Raw genomic sequence first — 14,321 nt, 5'->3', positions numbered from 1 at the left:
ATCCCTATCCCCGAGCTTCAATGTTCAGTGTCCTCATCCTTATCCCCGAGCTTCAATGTTCAGTGTCCTCATCCTTATCCCCATGCTTCAATGTTCAGTGTCCTCATCCCTATCCCCATGCTTCAATGTTCAGTGTCCTCATCCTTATCCCCGAGCTTCAATGTTCAGTGTCCTCATCCCTATCCCCGAGCTTCAATGTTCAGTGTCCTCATCCCTATCCGCAAGCTTCAATGTTCAGTATCCTCATCCTTATCCCCATGCTTCAATGTTCAGTGTCCTCATCCCTATCCCTGAGCTTCAATGTTCAGTGACCTCATCCTTATCCCCGAGCTTCAATGTTCAGTGTCCTCATCCTTATCCCTGAGCTTCAATGTTCAGTGTCCTCATCCTTATCCCCATGCTTCAATGTTCAGTGTCCTCATCCCTATCCCTGAGCTTCAATGTTCAGTGACCTCATCCTTATCCCCGAGCTTCAATGTTCAGTGTCCTCATCCTTATCCCTGAGCTTCAATGTTCAGTGTCCTCATCCTTATCCACCAGCTTCAATGTTCAGTGTCCTCATCCTTATCCCCGAGCTTCAATGTTCAGTGTCCTCATCCCTATCCCTGAGCTTCAATGTTCAGTGTCCTCATCCCTATCCCCGAGCTTCAATGTTCAGTGCCCTCATCCTTATCCCTGAGCTTCAATGTTCAGTGTCCTCATCCTTATCCACCAGCTTCAATGTTCAGTGTCCTCATCCTTATCCCCATGCTTCAATGTTCAGTGTCCTCATCGAAGCAGGGGGATAAGGATGAGGACTCTGAACATTGAAGCAGGGGGATAGGGATGAGGACACTGAACATTGAAGCTCGGGGATAGGGATGAGGACACTGAACATTGAAGCTCGGGGATAAGGATGAGGACACTGAACATTGAAGCTCGGGGATAGGGATGAGGACACTGAATATTGAAGCTGGTGGATAAGGATGAGGACACTGAACATTGAAGCTCAGGGATAAGGATGAGAACATTGAAGCTCGGGGATAAGGATGAGGTCACTGAACATTGAAGCTCGGGGATAGGGATGAGGACACTGAACATTGAAGCTCGGGGATAGGGATGAGGACACTGAATATTGAAGCTGGTGGATAAGGATGAGGACACTGAACATTGAAGCTCAGGGATAAGGATGAGAACATTGAAGCTCGGGGATAAGGATGAGGTCACTGAACATTGAAGCTCGGGGATAGGGATGAGGACACTGAACATTGAAGCATGGGGATAGGGATGAGGACACTGAATATTGAAGCTCGGGGATAGGGATGAGGACACTGAACATTGAAGCTCGGGGATAGGGATGAGGACACTGAATATTGAAGCTCGGGGATAGGGATGAGGACACTGAACATTGAAGCATGTAGCTCAGGATAGGCACTACAAGTCCCAGCAATGCAAAACCTACTAGGTAACAAGGGAAGTATTAGTGTTGTGACGCACGGCCCAGTGTTTGTGTTGTGTGTAACTTCACTTCCGTAACATTATGTGATGGTTTCGCTTAACTGTATTGCCGAAACTATGTTGGAACGCATCGCGCATGCGCAGTACGCAACAACGTCACTTCCGCAGCATCCTGTGATAGGCAGCAAAATGTGACACTACACTGCACGTAGCTCAGCATAGGCACTACAAGTCCCAGCACTCCATAACCTAAGACCGCATGTAGCTCAGCATGGTTATTTAAAAACTGATCCGAGGTAACAAGGGAAGTATTGGTGTTGTAACGCCCAGTGTTTGTGTCACTTCCGTAACATTCTGTGATGCTTTTGCTTAACTGTATTGCCGAACATATGTTGGAACGCACGGCGCATGCGCATTACGCAATTTCTGGCGGAAACTTCACTTCGGCAGCATCCTGTGATAGGCAGCATAATGTGACACTACACCGGATTGTGTCGGTAAAGGAGAGATCGTTCTCTTATAATAAGACGACGAGCGGCCATTTTATTGTAGTCTCTAGAGGACGGAGGGGACTCTCGTGGGCGGGGAGCCGCCATGTTGTTGTAGTCTACTGCAGGAGACCGGTGGGAGGGGAGCCGCCATGCTGTTGTAGTCTGGGAGAAGAGCGGTCCGGGTGAGGAGCTCCTCGTCAGGTAATCTTCTCTTCTTCCATTTAGTGATCGGGAGACCCCCGTGTGTGGAGTGTATGAGGGGTCACCAGGAGAGAGGATGAGATGTGTCTTCAGTACAGGAGGGGCGGCCATGTTGTTGTAGCCCAATAATATCAGAGCCCCCCAATAATGAGAGGACCCTCCCATACACATCCCCACCAATCACAGAGCTCCTTCACTGTCACCAACACCTCCCCCCAGAGGAACCCCCAATATCCTGTCCTGGGACCCCTCTATTCTCTACGTACACCTCCCCCTCCCCCCAGAGGATCCCCCAATATCCTGTCCTGGGACCCCTCTATTCTCTATGTACACCTCCCCCTCCCCCCAGAGGATCCCCCAATATCCTGTCCTGGGACCCCTCTATTCTCTACGTACACCTCCCCCTCCCCCCAGAGGATCCCCCAATATCCTGTCCTGGGACCCCTCTATTCTCTACGTACACCTCCCCCTCCCCCCAGAGGATCCCCCAATATCCTGTCCTGGGACCCCTCTATTCTCTACGTACACCTCCCCCTCCCCCCAGAGGAACCCCCAATATCTTGTCCTGGGGTCCCTCTATTCTCTACGTACACCTCCCCTCCCCCCAGAGGATCCCCCAATATCCTGTCCTGGGACCCCTCTATTCTCTACGTACACCTCCCCCTCCCCCCAGAGGAACCCCCAATTTCCTGTCCTGGGACCCCTCTATTCTCTATGTACACCTCCCCCTCCCCCAGAGGATCCCCCAATATCCTGTCCTGGGACCCCTCTATTCTCTATGTACACCTCCCCCCTCCCCCCAGAGGAACCCCCAAATATCCTGTCCTGGGACCCCTATATTCTCTATGTACACCTCCCCCAGAGGAACCCCCAATATCCTGTCCTGAGACCCCTCTATTCTCTATGTACACCTTCCCCTCCCCCCCAGAGGAACCCCAAATATCCTGTCCTGGGACCCCTCTATTCTGTATGTACACCTCCCCCAGAGGAACCCCCAATATCCTGTCCTGAGACCCCTCTATTCTCTATGTACACCTCCCCCTCCCCCCAGAGGAACCCCCAATATCCGGTCCTGAGACCCCTCTATTCTCTATGTACACCTCCCCCTCCCCCCAGAGGATCCCCCAATATCCGGTCCTGAGACCCCTCTATTCTCTATGTACACCTCCCCCTCCCCCCAGAGGAACCCCCAATATCCTGTCCTGAGACCCCTCTATTCTCTATGTACACCTCCCCCTCCCCCAGAGGAACCCCCAATATCCTGTCCTGAGACCCCTCTATTCTCTATGTACACCTCCCCCTCCCCCCAGAGGAACCCCCAATATCTTGTCCTGAGACCCCTCTATTCTCTATTTACACCTCCCCCCAGAGGAACCCCCAATATCTTGTCCTGAGACCCCTCTATTCTCTATGTACACCTCCCCCTCCCCCCAGAGGAACCCCCAATATCCTGTCCTGAGACCCCTCTATTCTCTATGTACACCTCCCCCTCCCCCCAGAGGAACCCCCAATATCCTGTCCTGAGACCCCTCTATTCTCTATGTACACCTCCCCCTCCCCCCAGAGGAACCCCCAAATATCCTCTCCTGAGACCCCTCTATTCTCTATGTACACCTTCCCCTCCCCCCCAGAGGAACCCCAAATATCCTGTCCTGGGACCCCTCTATTCTCTATGTACACCTCCCCCAGAGGAACCCCCAATATCTTGTCCTGAGACCCCTCTATTCTCTATGTACACCTCCCCCTCCCCCCAGAGGAACCCCCAATATCCTGTCCTGAGACCCCTCTATTCTCTATGTACACCTCCCCCCAGAGGAACCCCAAATATCCTGTCCTGGGACCCCTCTATTCTCTATGTACACCTCCCCCCAGAGGAACCCCCAATATCTTGTCCTGGGGTCCCTCTATTCTCTATGTTGACCTCCCCCAGAGGAACCCCCAAATATCCTGTCCTGAGACCCCACTATTCTCTATGTACACCTCCCCCCAGAGGAACCCCAAATATCCTGTCCTGGGACCCCTCTATTCTCTATGTACACCTCCCCCCAGAGGAACCCCAAATATCCTGTCCTGGGGTCCCTCTATTCTCTATGTACACCACCCCCCAGAGGAACCCCCAATATCCTGTCCTGAGACCCCTCTATTCTCTATGTACACCTCCCCCCTCCCCCCCAGAGGAACCCCCAATTTCCTGTCCTGGGGTCCCTCTATTCTCTATGTACACCTCCCCCTCCCCCCAGAGGATCCCCCAAATATCCTGTCCTGGGACCCCTCTATTCTCTATGTACACCTCCCCCTCCCCCCAGAGGAACCCCCAATATCTTGTCCTGAGACCCCTCTATTCTCTATGTACACCTCCCCCCAGAGGAACCCCCAATATCCTGTCCTGGGACCCCTCTATTCTCTATGTACACCTCCCCCCAGAGGAACCCCCAATATCCTGTCCTGAGACCCCTCTATTCTCTATGTACACCTCCCCCCCAGAGGAACCCCCAATATCCTGTCCTGGGACCCCTCTATTCTCTATGTACACCTCCCCCCAGAGGAACCCCCAATATCCTGTCCTGAGACCCCTCTATTCTCTATGTACACCTCCCCCTCCCCCCAGAGGAACCCCCAATTTCCTGTCCTGGGGTCCCTCTATTCTCTATGTACACCTCCCCCCAGAGGAACCCCCAATATCCTGTCCTGGGACCCCTCTATTCTCTATGTACACCTCCCCCCAGAGGAACCCCCAATATCCTGTCCTGAGACCCCTCTATTCTATATGTACAGCTTCCTCTCCCCCCAGAGGAACCACCAATATCCTGTCCTGGGGTCCCTCTATTCTCTATGTACACCTCCCCCCAGAGGATCCCCCAATATCCTGTCCTGGGGTCCCTCTATTCTCTATGTACACCTCCCCCAGAGGATCCCCCAATATCCTGTCCTGGGGTCCCTCTATTCTCTATGTACACCTCCCCCTCCCCCCAGAGGAACCCCCAATATCCTGTCCTGGGACCCCTCTATTCTCTATGTACACCTCCCCCTCCCCCCAGAGGATCCCCCAATATCCTGTCCTGGGACCCCTCTATTCTCTATGTACACCTCCCCCCAGAGGAACCCCCAATATCCTGTCCTGAGACCCCTCTATTCTCTATGTACACCTCCCCCTCCCCCCAGGGGAACCCCCAATTTCCTGTCCTGGGGTCCCTCTATTCTCTATGTACACCTCCCCCCCAGAGGAACCCCCAAATATCCTGTCCTGGGACCCCTCTATTCTGTATGTACACCTCCCCCAGAGGAACCCCCATATCCTGTCCTGAGACCCCTCTATTCTCTACGTACACCTCCCCCAGAGGAACCCCCAAATTTCCTGTCCTGGGACCCCTCTATTCTCTATGTACACCTCCCCCTCCCCCCAGAGGATCCCCCAATATCCTGTCCTGAGACCCCTCTATTCTCTATGTACACCTCCCCCTCCCCCCAGAGGATCCCCCAATATCCTGTCCTGGGGTCCCTCTATTCTCTATGTACACCTCCCCCCAGAGGAACCCCCAAATATCCTGTCCTGGGACCACCCTCTATTCTCTATGTACACCTCCCCCTCCCCCCAGAGGATCCCCCAATATCCTGTCCTGGGACCCCTCTATTCTCTACGTACACCTCCCCCTCCCCCCAGAGGATCCCCCAATATCCTGTCCTGGGACCCCTCTATTCTCTACGTACACCTCCCCCTCCCCCCAGAGGATCCCCCAATATCCTGTCCTGGGACCCCTCTATTCTCTACGTACACCTCCCCCTCCCCCCAGAGGAACCCCCAATATCTTGTCCTGGGGTCCCTCTATTCTCTACGTACACCTCCCCTCCCCCCAGAGGATCCCCCAATATCCTGTCCTGGGACCCCTCTATTCTCTACGTACACCTCCCCCTCCCCCCAGAGGAACCCCCAATTTCCTGTCCTGGGACCCCTCTATTCTCTATGTACACCTCCCCCTCCCCCAGAGGAACCCCCAATATCTTGTCCTGGGGTCCCTCTATTCTCTACGTACACCTCCCCCTCCACCCAGAGGATCCCCCAATATCCTGTCCTGGGACCCCTCTATTCTCTACGTACACCTCCCCCTCCCCCAGAGGAACCCCCAATATCTTGTCCTGGGGTCCCTCTATTCTCTACGTACACCTCCCCTCCCCCCAGAGGATCCCCCAATATCCTGTCCTGGGACCCCTCTATTCTCTACGTACACCTCCCCCTCCCCCAGAGGAACCCCCAATATCTTGTCCTGGGGTCCCTCTATTCTCTACGTACACCTCCCCTCCCCCCAGAGGATCCCCCAATATCCTGTCCTGGGACCCCTCTATTCTCTATGTACACCTCCCCCTCCCCCCAGAGGAACCCCCAAATATCCTGTCCTGGGACCCCTATATTCTCTATGTACACCTCCCCCAGAGGAACCCCCAATATCCTGTCCTGAGACCCCTCTATTCTCTATGTACACCTTCCCCTCCCCCCCCAGAGGAACCCCAAATATCCTGTCCTGGGACCCCTCTATTCTGTATGTACACCTCCCCCTCCCCCCAGAGGATCCCCCAATATCCGGTCCTGAGACCCCTCTATTCTCTATGTACACCTCCCCCTCCCCCCAGAGGATCCCCCAATATCCGGTCCTGAGACCCCTCTATTCTCTATGTACACCTCCCCCTCCCCCCAGAGGAACCCCCAATATCCTGTCCTGAGACCCCTCTATTCTCTATGTACACCTCCCCCTCCCCCAGAGGAACCCCCAATATCCTGTCCTGAGACCCCTCTATTCTCTATGTACACCTCCCCCTCCCCCCAGAGGAACCCCCAATATCTTGTCCTGAGACCCCTCTATTCTCTATTTACACCTCCCCCCAGAGGAACCCCCAATATCTTGTCCTGAGACCCCTCTATTCTCTATGTACACCTCCCCCTCCCCCCAGAGGAACCCCCAATATCCTGTCCTGAGACCCCTCTATTCTCTATGTACACCTCCCCCTCCCCCCAGAGGAACCCCCAATATCCTGTCCTGAGACCCCTCTATTCTCTATGTACACCTCCCCCTCCCCCCAGAGGAACCCCCAAATATCCTCTCCTGAGACCCCTCTATTCTCTATGTACACCTTCCCCTCCCCCCCAGAGGAACCCCAAATATCCTGTCCTGGGACCCCTCTATTCTCTATGTACACCTCCCCCAGAGGAACCCCCAATATCTTGTCCTGAGACCCCTCTATTCTCTATGTACACCTCCCCCTCCCCCCAGAGGAACCCCCAATATCCTGTCCTGAGACCCCACTATTCTCTATGTACACCTCCCCCCAGAGGAACCCCAAATATCCTGTCCTGGGACCCCTCTATTCTCTATGTACACCTCCCCCCAGAGGAACCCCAAATATCCTGTCCTGGGGTCCCTCTATTCTCTATGTACACCACCCCCCAGAGGAACCCCCAATATCCTGTCCTGAGACCCCTCTATTCTCTATGTACACCTCCCCCCTCCCCCCCCAGAGGAACCCCCAATTTCCTGTCCTGGGGTCCCTCTATTCTCTATGTACACCTCCCCCTCCCCCCAGAGGATCCCCCAAATATCCTGTCCTGGGACCCCTCTATTCTCTATGTACACCTCCCCCTCCCCCCAGAGGAACCCCCAATATCCTGTCCTGGGACCCCTCTATTCTCTATGTACACCTCCCCCTCCCCCCAGAGGAACCCCCAATATCTTGTCCTGAGACCCCTCTATTCTCTATGTACACCTCCCCCCAGAGGAACCCCCAATATCCTGTCCTGGGACCCCTCTATTCTCTATGTACACCTCCCCCCAGAGGAACCCCCAATATCCTGTCCTGAGACCCCTCTATTCTCTATGTACACCTCCCCCCCAGAGGAACCCCCAATATCCTGTCCTGGGACCCCTCTATTCTCTATGTACACCTCCCCCCAGAGGAACCCCCAATATCCTGTCCTGAGACCCCTCTATTCTCTATGTACACCTCCCCCTCCCCCCAGAGGAACCCCCAATTTCCTGTCCTGGGGTCCCTCTATTCTATATGTACACCTCCCCCCAGAGGAACCACCAATATCCTGTCCTGGGGTCCCTCTATTCTCTATGTACACCTCCCCCCAGAGGATCCCCCAATATCCTGTCCTGGGGTCCCTCTATTCTCTATGTACACCTCCCCCAGAGGATCCCCCAATATCCTGTCCTGGGGTCCCTCTATTCTCTATGTACACCTCCCCCTCCCCCCAGAGGAACCCCCAATATCCTGTCCTGGGACCCCTCTATTCTCTATGTACACCTCCCCCCAGAGGAACCCCCAATATCCTGTCCTGAGACCCCTCTATTCTCTATGTACACCTCCCCCTCCCCCCAGGGGAACCCCCAATTTCCTGTCCTGGGGTCCCTCTATTCTCTATGTACACCTCCCCCCCAGAGGAACCCCCAAATATCCTGTCCTGGGACCCCTCTATTCTGTATGTACACCTCCCCCAGAGGAACCCCCATATCCTGTCCTGAGACCCCTCTATTCTCTACGTACACCTCCCCCAGAGGAACCCCCAAATTTCCTGTCCTGGGACCCCTCTATTCTCTATGTACACCTCCCCCTCCCCCCAGAGGATCCCCCAATATCCTGTCCTGAGACCCCTCTATTCTCTATGTACACCTCCCCCTCCCCCCAGAGGATCCCCCAATATCCTGTCCTGGGGTCCCTCTATTCTCTATGTACACCTCCCCCCAGAGGAACCCCCAAATATCCTGTCCTGGGACCCCTCTATTCTCTATGTACACCTCCCCCTCCCCCCAGAGGATCCCCCAATATCCTGTCCTGGGACCCCTCTATTCTCTATGTACACCTCCCCCTCCCCCCAGAGGATCCCCCAATATCCTGTCCTGGGACCCCTCTATTCTCTATGTACACCTCCCCCCAGAGAAACCCCCAATATCCTGTCCTGGGACCCCTCTATTCTCTATGTACACCCCCCCCCCAGAGGAACCCCCAATATCCTGTCCTGGGACCCCTCTATTCTCTATGTACACCTCCCCTCCCCCCAGAGGAACCCCCAATTTCCTGTCCTGGGGTCCCTCTATTCTATATGTACACCTCCCCCCCAGAGAAACCCCCAATATCCTGTCCTGAGACCCCTCTATTCTCTATGTACACCTCCCCCCAGAGGAACCCCCAAATATCCTGTCCTGGGACCCCTCTATTCTCTATGCACACCTCCCCCTCCCCCCAGAGGAACCCCCAATTTCCTGTCCTGGGGTCCCTCTATTCTCTATGTACACCTCCCCCCCAGAGGAACCCCCAAATATCCTGTCCTGGGACCCCTCTATTCTGTATGTACACCTCCCCCAGAGGAACCCCCAATATCTTGTCCTGAGACCCCTCTATTCTCTATGTACACCTCCCCCCAGAGGAACCCCAAATATCCTGTCCTGGGACCCCTCTATTCTCTATGTACACCTCCCCCCAGAGGAACCCCCAATATCTTGTCCTGGGGTCCCTCTATTCTCTATGTTGACCTCCCCCAGAGGAACCCCCAAATATCCTGTCCTGAGACCCCACTATTCTCTATGTACACCTCCCCCCAGAGGAACCCCAAATATCCTGTCCTGGGACCCCTCTATTCTCTATGTACACCTCCCCCCAGAGGAACCCCAAATATCCTGTCCTGGGGTCCCTCTATTCTCTATGTACACCACCCCCCAGAGGAACCCCCAATATCCTGTCCTGAGACCCCTCTATTCTCTATGTACACCTCCCCCTCCCCCCCAGAGGAACCCCCAATTTCCTGTCCTGGGGTCCCTCTATTCTCTATGTACACCTCCCCCTCCCCCCAGAGGATCCCCCAAATATCCTGTCCTGGGACCCCTCTATTCTCTATGTACACCTCCCCCTCCCCCCAGAGGAACCCCCAATATCTTGTCCTGAGACCCCTCTATTCTCTATGTACACCTCCCCCCAGAGGAACCCCCAATATCCTGTCCTGGGACCCCTCTATTCTCTATGTACACCTCCCCCCAGAGGAACCCCCAATATCCTGTCCTGAGACCCCTCTATTCTCTATGTACACCTCCCCCCCAGAGGAACCCCCAATATCCTGTCCTGGGACCCCTCTATTCTCTATGTACACCTCCCCCCAGAGGAACCCCCAATATCCTGTCCTGAGACCCCTCTATTCTCTATGTACACCTCCCCCTCCCCCCAGAGGAACCCCCAATATCCTGTCCTGAGACCCCTCTATTCTCTATGTACACCTCCCCCTCCCCCCAGAGAAACCCCCAATATCCTGTCCTGGGGTCCCTCTATTCTATATGTACAGCTTCCCCTCCCCCCAGAGGAACCACCAATATCCTGTCCTGGGACCCCTCTATTCTCTATGTACACCTCCCCCAGAGGATCCCCCAATATCCTGTCCTGGGGTCCCTCTATTCTCTATGTACACCTCCCCCAGAGGAACCCCCAATATCCTGTCCTGAGACCCCTCTATTCTCTATGTACACCTCCCCCTCCCCCCAGGGGAACCCCCAATTTCCTGTCCTGGGGTCCCTCTATTCTCTATGTACACCTCCCCCCCAGAGGAACCCCCAAATATCCTGTCCTGGGACCCCTCTATTCTGTATGTACACCTCCCCCAGAGGAACCCCCATATCCTGTCCTGAGACCCCTCTATTCTCTACGTACACCTCCCCCAGAGGAACCCCCAAATTTCCTGTCCTGGGACCCCTCTATTCTCTATGTACACCTCCCCCTCCCCCCAGAGGATCCCCCAATATCCTGTCCTGAGACCCCTCTATTCTCTATGTACACCTCCCCCTCCCCCCAGAGGATCCCCCAATATCCTGTCCTGGGGTCCCTCTATTCTCTATGTACACCTCCCCCCAGAGGAACCCCCAAATATCCTGTCCTGGGACCCCTCTATTCTCTATGTACACCTCCCCCTCCCCCCAGAGGATCCCCCAATATCCTGTCCTGGGACCCCTCTATTCTCTATGTACACCTCCCCCTCCCCCCAGAGGATCCCCCAATATCCTGTCCTGGGACCCCTCTATTCTCTATGTACACCTCCCCCCAGAGAAACCCCCAATATCCTGTCCTGGGACCCCTCTATTCTCTATGTACACCCCCCCCCCCAGAGGAACCCCCAATATCCTGTCCTGGGACCCCTCTATTCTCTATGTACACCTCCCCTCCCCCCAGAGGAACCCCCAATTTCCTGTCCTGGGGTCCCTCTATTCTATATGTACACCTCCCCCCCAGAGAAACCCCCAATATCCTGTCCTGAGACCCCTCTATTCTCTATTTACACCTCCCCCCAGAGGAACCCCCAATATCCTGTCCTGGGACCCCTCTATTCTATATGTACACCTCCCCCTCCCCCCAGAGAAACCCCCAGTATCCTGTCCTGGGGTCCCTCTATTCTATATGTACAGCTCCCCCTCCCCCCAGAGGAACCCCCAATATCCTGTCCTGAGACCCCTCTATTCTATATGTACACCTCCCCCTCCCCCCAGAGGAACCCCCAATATCCTGTCCTGGGACCCCTCTATTCTATATGTACACCTCCCCCTCCCCCCAGAGAAACCCCCAGTATCCTGTCCTGGGGTCCCTCTATTCTATATGTACAGCTCCCCCTCCCCCCAGAGGAACCCCCAATATCCTGTCCTGAGACCCCTCTATTCTCTATGTACACCTCCCCCTCCCCCCAGAGGATCCCCCAATATCCTGTCCTGGGACCCCTCTATTCTCTATGTACACCTCCCCCTCCCCCCAGAGGATCCCCCAATATCCTGTCCTGGGACCCCTCTATTCTGTATGTACACCTCCCCCAGAGGAACCCCCAATATCTTGTCCTGAGACCCCTCTATTCTCTATGTACACCTCCCCCTCCCCCCAGAGGAACCCCCAATATCCTGTCCTGAGACCCCTCTATTCTCTATGTACACCTCCCCCTCCCCCCAGAGGAACCCCCAATTTCCTGTCCTGGGGTCCCTCTATTCTCTATGTACACCTCCCCCCAGAGGAACCCCCAAATATCCTGTCCTGGGACCCCTCTATTCTCTATGTACACCTCCCCCTCCCCCAGAGGAACCCCCAATTTCCTGTCCTGGGGTCCCTCTATTCTCTATGTACACCTCCCCCCAGAGGAACCCCCAATATCTTGTCCTGGGGTCCCTCTATTCTCTATGTTGACCTCCCCCAGAGGAACCCCCAAATATCCTGTCCTGGGACCCCTCTATTCTCTATGTACACCACCCCCCAGAGGAACCCCCAATATCCTGTCCTGAGACCCCTCTATTCTCTATGTACACCTCCCCCCTCCCCCCCAGAGGAACCCCCAATTTCCTGTCCTGGGGTCCCTCTATTCTCTATGTACACCTCCCCCTCCCCCCAGAGGATCCCCCAAATATCCTGTCCTGGGACCCCTCTATTCTCTATGTACACCTCCCCCTCCCCCCAGAGGAACCCCCAATATCCTGTCCTGGGACCCCTCTATTCTCTATGTACACCTCCCCCCAGAGGAACCCCCAATATCCTGTCCTGAGACCCCTCTATTCTCTATGTACACCTCCCCCTCCCCCAGAGGAACCCCCAATATCCTGTCCTGGGACCCCTCTATTCTCTATGTACACCTCCCCCCAGAGGAACCCCCAAATATCCTGTCCTGGGACCCCTCTATTCTCTATGTACACCTCCCCCTCCCCCCAGAGGAACCCCCAATATCCTGTCCTGAGACCCCTCTATTCTCTATGTACACCTCCCCCTCCCCCCAGAGAAACCCCCAATATCCTGTCCTGGGGTCCCTCTATTCTATATGTACAGCTTCCCCTCCCCCCAGAGGAACCACCAATATCCTGTCCTGGGACCCCTCTATTCTCTATGTACACCTCCCCCAGAGGATCCCCCAATATCCTGTCCTGGGGTCCCTCTATTCTCTATGTACACCTCCCCCAGAGGAACCCCCAATATCCTGTCCTGAGACCCCTCTATTCTCTATGTACACCTCCCCCCTCCCCCCCAGAGGAACCCCCAATTTCCTGTCCTGGGGTCCCTCTATTCTCTATGTACACCTCCCCCTCCCCCCAGAGGAACCCCCAAATATCCTGTCCTGGGACCCCTCTATTCTGTATGTACACCTCCCCCAGAGGAACCCCCATATCCTGTCCTGAGACCCCTCTATTCTCTACGTACACCTCCCCCAGAGGAACCCCCAAATTTCCTGTCCTGAGACCCCTCTATTCTCTATGTACACCTCCCCCTCCCCCCAGAGGATCCCCCAATATCCTGTCCTGAGACCCCTCTATTCTCTATGTACACCTCCCCCTCCCCCCAGAGGATCCCCCAATATCCTGTCCTGGGACCCCTCTATTCTCTATGTACACCCCCCCCCCAGAGGAACCCCCAATATCCTGTCCTGGGACCCCTCTATTCTCTATGTACACCTCCCCTCCCCCCACAGGAACCCCCAATTTCCTGTCCTGGGGTCCCTCTATTCTATATGTACACCTCCCCCTCCCCCCAGAGGAACCCCCAATATCCTGTCCTGAGACCCCTCTATTCTCTATTTACACCTCCCCCCAGAGGAACCCCCAATATCCTGTCCTGGGACCCCTCTATTCTATATGTACACCTCCCCCTCCCCCCAGAGAAACCCCCAGTATCCTGTCCTGGGGTCCCTCTATTCTATATGTACAGCTCCCCCTCCCCCCAGAGGAACCCCCAATATCCTGTCCTGAGACCCCTCTATTCTATATGTACACCTCCCCCTCCCCCCAGAGGAACCCCCAATATCCTGTCCTGGGACCCCTCTATTCTATATGTACACCTCCCCCTCCCCCCAGAGAAACCCCCAGTATCCTGTCCTGGGGTCCCTCTATTCTATATGTACAGCTCCCCCTCCCCCCAGAGGAACCCCCAATATCCTGTCCTGAGACCCCTCTATTCTCTATGTACACCTCCCCCTCCCCCCAGAGGATCCCCCAATATCCTGTCCTGGGACCCCTCTATTCTCTATGTACACCTCCCCCTCCCCCCAGAGGATCCCCCAATATCCTGTCCTGGGACCCCTCTATTCTCTATGTACACCTCCCCCCAGAGGATCCCCCAATATCCTGTCCTGGGACCCCTCTATTCTCTATGTACACCTCCCCCTCCCCCCAGAGGATCCCCCAATATCCTGTCCTGGGACCC

General features: G+C 55.2%; 1 protein-coding gene across 1 annotated transcript in view; it reads left to right on the top strand.

Annotated features, from left to right (window-relative positions):
- Positions 1-1,915: 1,915 nt before the first annotated feature.
- The window catches only part of LOC143975739 (uncharacterized), a 165,285-nt gene continuing 152,879 nt past the window's right edge, over positions 1,916-14,321 (top strand). Inside the window, exon 1 of the mRNA XM_077478239.1 lies at positions 1,916-1,934. The gene's annotated coding sequence lies outside the window, so the exon portion shown is untranslated. The remainder of the gene's footprint in view (positions 1,935-14,321) is intronic.

This window comes from Lithobates pipiens, unplaced genomic scaffold (assembly GCF_037356315.1).
Source record: "Lithobates pipiens isolate NorthernLeopardFrog02 unplaced genomic scaffold, aLitPip1_a1.2 Scaffold_13, whole genome shotgun sequence".
In the NCBI taxonomy this organism is placed as follows: domain Eukaryota; kingdom Metazoa; phylum Chordata; class Amphibia; order Anura; family Ranidae; genus Lithobates; species Lithobates pipiens.
Note: the sequence above shows the minus strand (reverse complement) of the source record. Positions and strands in the feature narration are given on the sequence as shown.